General features: G+C 34.8%; 1 protein-coding gene across 2 annotated transcripts in view; it reads right to left on the reverse strand.

The window, feature by feature from the left end:
- LOC106867860 (protein phosphatase 1K, mitochondrial) overlaps nt 1-2,604 on the reverse strand; it is a 24,324-nt gene extending 21,720 nt beyond the window's left edge. Inside the window, exon 1 of one of the 2 annotated variants that reach the window (XM_014912902.2) lies at nt 2,258-2,590. The gene's annotated coding sequence lies outside the window, so the exon portion shown is untranslated. Of the gene's footprint in view, nt 1-2,257 lie in introns of both variants that reach the window. The other variant, XM_014912903.2, reaches the window with a different exon arrangement.
- Nucleotides 2,605-6,271: the final 3,667 nt, after the last annotated feature.

The following is a 6,271-nucleotide window of genomic DNA, read 5'->3' on the forward strand; positions in this document are numbered from 1 at the left end:
CAAATCCCGTTGCAGCATGCACTGATGGAGTTCTTTCAAACCAAAACTCTATAAACTTGGGCTTGCTCCAAGGTTAGATTATGCTGCGTGTACACTTCTTGTATATTAAATCTAAAACTATAAACTTGGGTCATTTCCACTGTGGAAGAAAGGATGCGATTCTACTTGTCGAACAATGGTTTTGCATTTTGGCACAAGGCCAGCAAATGGGTTAGTTAATTACATTGACCCTATTCTCAACTGGAACTTATTTTATCAATCATGAAAGGATGAAAGGTAAGGTTGATTTCAGCAGTATTTGAAGTTAGTATGTAAGTAACCAGAAGAAATGCCACTAAGTATTTTTTCTCATGCTCTAAAAAATATGCCAGCTTGCTGCCATCTACTAATTGAATAATAAGCAATAGATAGTGTATCATCTCTTTGTCTTCATTTATTTTTATCTTAAAGACCCTGATTAGTAGAAGGAGGATATAAGAGACTGAATCAACTTCAGCATATTACTGATACTCAATCCCAGAAAATTTGAACTGAGATTTTTTTTCACTTTTTCTTTTTTTAAAAGATGAAACTAAATACTGGAATGCATTTTAGTCTGACACTCTACTGTTTCTGTTATCCATCACTGCTGCAATAATTCTTGTTGATTTTATAGATCATATCAAAAATCAATATCTTTTGATTTGAAAGTCTAGAAATGCTTACTAAAATAAAGAATTTCAACTTAATTTTACATTTCAAAACAGTTATATAGTTTAATTCAAATTATTGGAACCATTGTGAATATCACTATTCTGTATGTAAAATTGTCAGTCGTTTTCTTTTTTTATTTCCTATTTTGGAAGGAGAAATCGAAAAGACCTAGATTTTCATAAATACGATAAAGAATTTTTAAAAAATTTAAACAGGTTAACAATGATTACCAGCATTCTTCAAAAATTACCCACGTCTAGAACCGGACTGAGAAATCTAACAGATAAAGAATGCCTTGGACTTTATTACCAAACAACTCATGCATTTAAACAACAAAATTTGCAACAACATTTCAGAGTAACCTGCAATTCGCATACGAACGTTAGCAATGATATTAAAATAGTAAGAAGATATATTTTAAAATGAATTATCTCCAATTCGAAAGAATGTCAAATCTGTTTCCACATATCAATCACACACAACTGTTTTTATTTGTAAACTAAAGTTATATGTGAAATTGTTACGATACTTATCATTATTATTATTGGCTGAAAGCTCACACACCTCCTGTTTCACACCTCTCTCTCTCTCTCTCTCTCTCTCAATTCAGCTTCTTTCCGTCTCTTTTTAACCATTCTTTTTTCTTTCTTTCTTTCTGCTCTTTTTCTCATTATTCGTTCTTCGAATTCTCCATCAGACTGCCAAACTGTAAATATTCCATCTATACTTCAACACGGATATTTCTGATAAACGTAATGCGTAGATTTGCTTTCATGTCTCTCTTCTCAAGTGTCCACGTGACAAGTGTTTCACATTTTCCAGCAGAATTTCTTTCTGCAGATCCGAACTTAATATTATGTGTACAGACAGTCTACCAACTTCCATACACACATACCTTCCTCTAACAGCAGACAGTCTACCAGCTTCCATGCACGTATACGTATTCTCTTACATCATCTTGTCTACATTCTCCTTAATATAAATCTTATTTTTACATCTAAGTTATAATGGGGAATACATTGCATAATTTCTGAGTAATTTTACAGACACCTAAGTTTTCTAATTCTTGAAGATCATGGCCTCATTTCCTGCATAGATAGATAGATAGATAGAGGGGGTGTTATTTATAACATTAACTCCAAGCTGAATGAAGAACTCAACGCATTAAAGGCGGGGAATTTACATATATATATATAAATTGATTGCAACCAACGATTATTTTTAATGTGTGTGTATGTGTGTAATAATTATTATGAATATTTATATTGTTTATAACGATTTTATGTACATTGTCATAACAGTAATGAATGTCTAAATAACAAATAGCATGTGTTTAGTATATAAGAATTTTACAAGATTAATCTCTTCGTTAGCACATTAACTGCTGTTGAGAAAAATTCGGCACCACTTGTACGATATAATGAGAACAATTTCATACAAAAACGAAAGAACTGATTGAAATGAAACGATCCACTACGATTTTAAAATCGAATCAATTACAGCGTTTGAGAATATGCAATAAAATGTTAAATACTGATGAAAACAATTTACAATAAATTATTACCTTGAATCAGCAGCTTAGAGGAAAATGTAGACAGTTTACAAGTACAACCTTTTTTTTTTCTATCTTCAGTTTTCTTTTTGTAGTGACGGTTTAGTCAAGGAAGATCGTGACGTGGTGCACAGATTAAATTAGTTCTCCTGTTTGGAACCAACGGATTAATTTCTTAGAGACACAAAAATACCAAACAACACTATGAGAATTCCAGTAAACAACTGATTAGATTTATGAAACGTCACTTAGTGAGAAACCTTCCGTGGTAGTTTTCTCCTGTAAGGGAGGTTACTCATTCCCTCTAACTAACACTTTACTATTGACGTCGTGTCAAGGACACACTACACCAGCTCTTCTGGAAGAGATAAATACCAGCCTGTCGTCAACAAATCTTTTATCTTTTGTCTTTTATTATTGTTCCCTCTGTGTTCGGCCCTGCGCGGCTTAATAAAGAAATCTATCTTTTATCTTTTACTTGTTTCGTCATTAGACTGCAGCCATGCTGTAGCACCACTTTGAAGAATTTTTGGTCGAACGAACTGACTACAGAACTTTTTTGTTTAAGCTTGGTGCTTATTTCTATCGGTCCCTTTTTACCGAAACGCAAACTTACGGGGACGTAAAACGACGGTTGTCAAACGATGGTGAGACACACACACACACACACATACGACGGGCTTCTTTCAGTTTCCGTCTACCAAATCCATTCACAAGACTTTTGGTCGGCCCGAAGCTATATTAAAAGACACTTACCCAAGGTGTCACGCAGTGGGGCTGAACCCGAAACTATGTGGTTGAGAAGCCAGCTTCCACACAGCCACACCTACGCCTATTATCTTTTCTTTCATCTTTTACTTGGTTCAGTCATTAGACTAGGACCATGCTCAAGCACCGCCTTGAACGAATTTTGTCGAACAAATCGACCCCAGTACTTACTTTTTAATAAGACTGGTACTTATTCTATCGATCTCCTTGTTGAACTGTTACGTTACGATGACAAACATACTAACACCGGTTGTCAAGCGGTGCGGTGGGGGGGGGGACAAATACAGACTCAGACACACACGCACACACACACACATACACACATAGATATATATATGTATACATATATACGATGGGCTTCTTTCAGTTTCTGTCAACCAAATCTGCTCACAAAGCTTTGGTCAGACCAAAGCTATAGTCGAAAACACTTTGCCCAAGGTGTCATACAGTGGGACTGAATCTGGAACCATGTGGTTTGGAAGTAAGCTTCACACTACACAGCCACGCCTGCACCTATTAAGGATTTTTTTTTTTTTTTGGCATCTTCTTTATTCATGAGAAGACAAAACAGAATTTGCATCCATATAATTCTTTCTTTTCCTTGGTTTTGGACAATTTTGAAAAAGCTGAAAGTCATCTAATTTCCAACATTACAGTTCACTCTCTTTTCAATCCTCATAAGCACTGTATCAAAAAGTATAGTTCCAGGTATTTTTTAAATTCTGAATGGTCACAGTTGGATTATCTTGGGATTAACAAGGATACATTAAGACAACCAACAAATATAATCATCTTGAAGAATATCTAGGACTTAAGTTCATTTTTGCTTTGTCTTTTTGGCAAGATGACAAAAGACCAAGATATCTGGTGCCTTACTGTACTCAAGAAGACCCATCCTCCACAACAGAAGAGCTAAGGCCACATCCCTTGGTGAAGAAGATTGACCTGTGAAAGTCCTATGCCAGTGCTATGTAAAAGCACTCATGCTGGTGCCACGTTAAAAGCATCCAGTACACACTGTAAAGTGGTTGGAGCCAGGAAGGGCATCCAGCTGTAGAAACCAAGCCAAATTAGACTGGAACCTGGTGCAGTTCTCCAGCTTTCAAGCTCAAGTCAAATCGTCCAACCCATGCCAGCATGGAAAGAGAGCATACATAATATGGTGATGGAAAACGTCTGGTTTAGCAGTTTTAGCTATATTCTTAAATTTACAGTAAAAAAAGACAAGATTTTGTGATTGTTATATATTTTCTTAAGGATGTGTAATCAAAAATACTTCCAGTCTATATGTTTTTCTTTTGTTTTTTAGGGAAGAGGTCAGTTTGGGGAAATCTATTGGAATGCATATTTAATGGCCCCAAAACTCCAGTTTATAAAATAAACTTTGAAAAATCTAATAAAAGCAGAGTTGACAAAATAAAATAGAATGTACACTATTTAATGTTATATCACATCAAGGTAAATTGTTTTACTTAACCCTGAGTTGATTGTTGCTTCAAATCTACAAGAAATAAACATAATCATAATTAGATAATTAGAAAGTCATTAATAGATTCAACAGCTTGTCTCTTCTGCTGATTTTTAAACCATGGTTTTAATTACAAACCTGTCCACTTAAGAAGATTACATTTATCAGAAAATGATGTTTGAAAATTCATTTCTAATCTTGTTCAGCTTTGTTGCATTTCCACAGTTATCATAGGCAATGCTAAGGTCTCTCTCTGTTACACAAAAGTCTTTTACTACTGATTTCTTTTGACTGACCTCAAGGCCAAAGTTTTTCAGGAAGTGAATGCAACTAAACTGGTTCCAGTATATTTTACTCAATCATTCTTCAAGTAGTGAAAGATAGAATCATAGTAGACAAGAATTAGACACAAAACCAGGAAGTAATAAACTAATAATATTAAAGCAATATTCATTCTGTAATTTTACAAACATTGTCATCAAGTGATGCAGTAATAGAATCAGTAGAGCACTGGAATACCTTGTGGTATTTGATGACATCCTTTACATACTGAGTTCAAATCTTACCAAGCTCAACTTTGCTTTTCATTCTTATGAAGTACCTTGATATTGACCCCAGTTCAAAACGTGCATGTGTGTTTGTGAGTAGCCATGTCTTGATATCCTCTGGTGGTTGTAAGTGAGCATTACTGTCATGCAAGTTGTTGTTCATTGAAAGTCTCCCATGGAAAGCATGTTTGGCCATGAAAAAAATATGTCGCTTAGAAACAGGTAAAGATTGTTGACATGGTCCACATTTTCTCCATTGATTCTTTCATCATCATCATCGTTGTCATCATCATTGTCATCATCAGCACCGTCATCATCATTGTCATCATCATCATTATTGTTGTCATCATCATCATCATCATCATCATCATCTTTTAATGTTCATGTTCCCTACTGGCATGTGTTGGATGATTCAACAAGATCCAACTAGCCCAAGGGTTGTGTTGCTCTCTATTAACTGCTTTGGCAAGGTTTCTATGACTTGATACCCTCCCTAAAACTACCTGGATTATAAAAAGTGACAAAAGTAGTTCCCAAAAATGTCTTGAAGTCATTACAAATTCTAAATAACTTGCTTTCTATTGATTTTATTTATTTTATCAAAACTGATTAGACCCCCACATGTATCACATCACATGAAGTGACTGAATTTTATCTGACCAACTACTTTCAAGCAAATATATTCATGGTCACTGGCAGAGAAACACTACCTTTGTGTTTTGTGTTCTGTGATACAGTAGTTAATTGTTGTCCTTTTAATTCTTACTAGCTGGACCCATGAAAACTTCACGAAAAATAAAAAAATGTAAGCATCTGTAAACTGTGACACTATACTGTGACACTTACAGAATATAGAAAGTGTAAAACCGATAACTATATAATCCAACCAAAATATCTCAGTTACTCAAACATAAACAGAATTACTATTTAGCCTTAAAATACATCAAACATGTTCAAAGAACCTTCTTGGTTTAATGGTACAGAATGTCCCTCTGGTATTCTTTTATTCTTTAACTTGTTTCAGTCATCTGACTGTGGCCATGCCAAAGAAATCGACCCCTGGACTTATTCCCTGTAAGCCTGGTGCTTACTCTATCAGTCTCTTCTGCCAAACAGCTAAGTTACAGGGACACAAACACACCAACATCGGTTGTGAAGTAGTGGGGGGGGGGGAACAAACAGAGACACAAACACACACATAAATTTATAGATACATATGTATATATATATATATATATATAT

Source organism: Octopus bimaculoides, chromosome 5 (assembly GCF_001194135.2).
Source record: "Octopus bimaculoides isolate UCB-OBI-ISO-001 chromosome 5, ASM119413v2, whole genome shotgun sequence".
NCBI classification, from domain to species: Eukaryota; Metazoa; Mollusca; class Cephalopoda; order Octopoda; family Octopodidae; genus Octopus; species Octopus bimaculoides.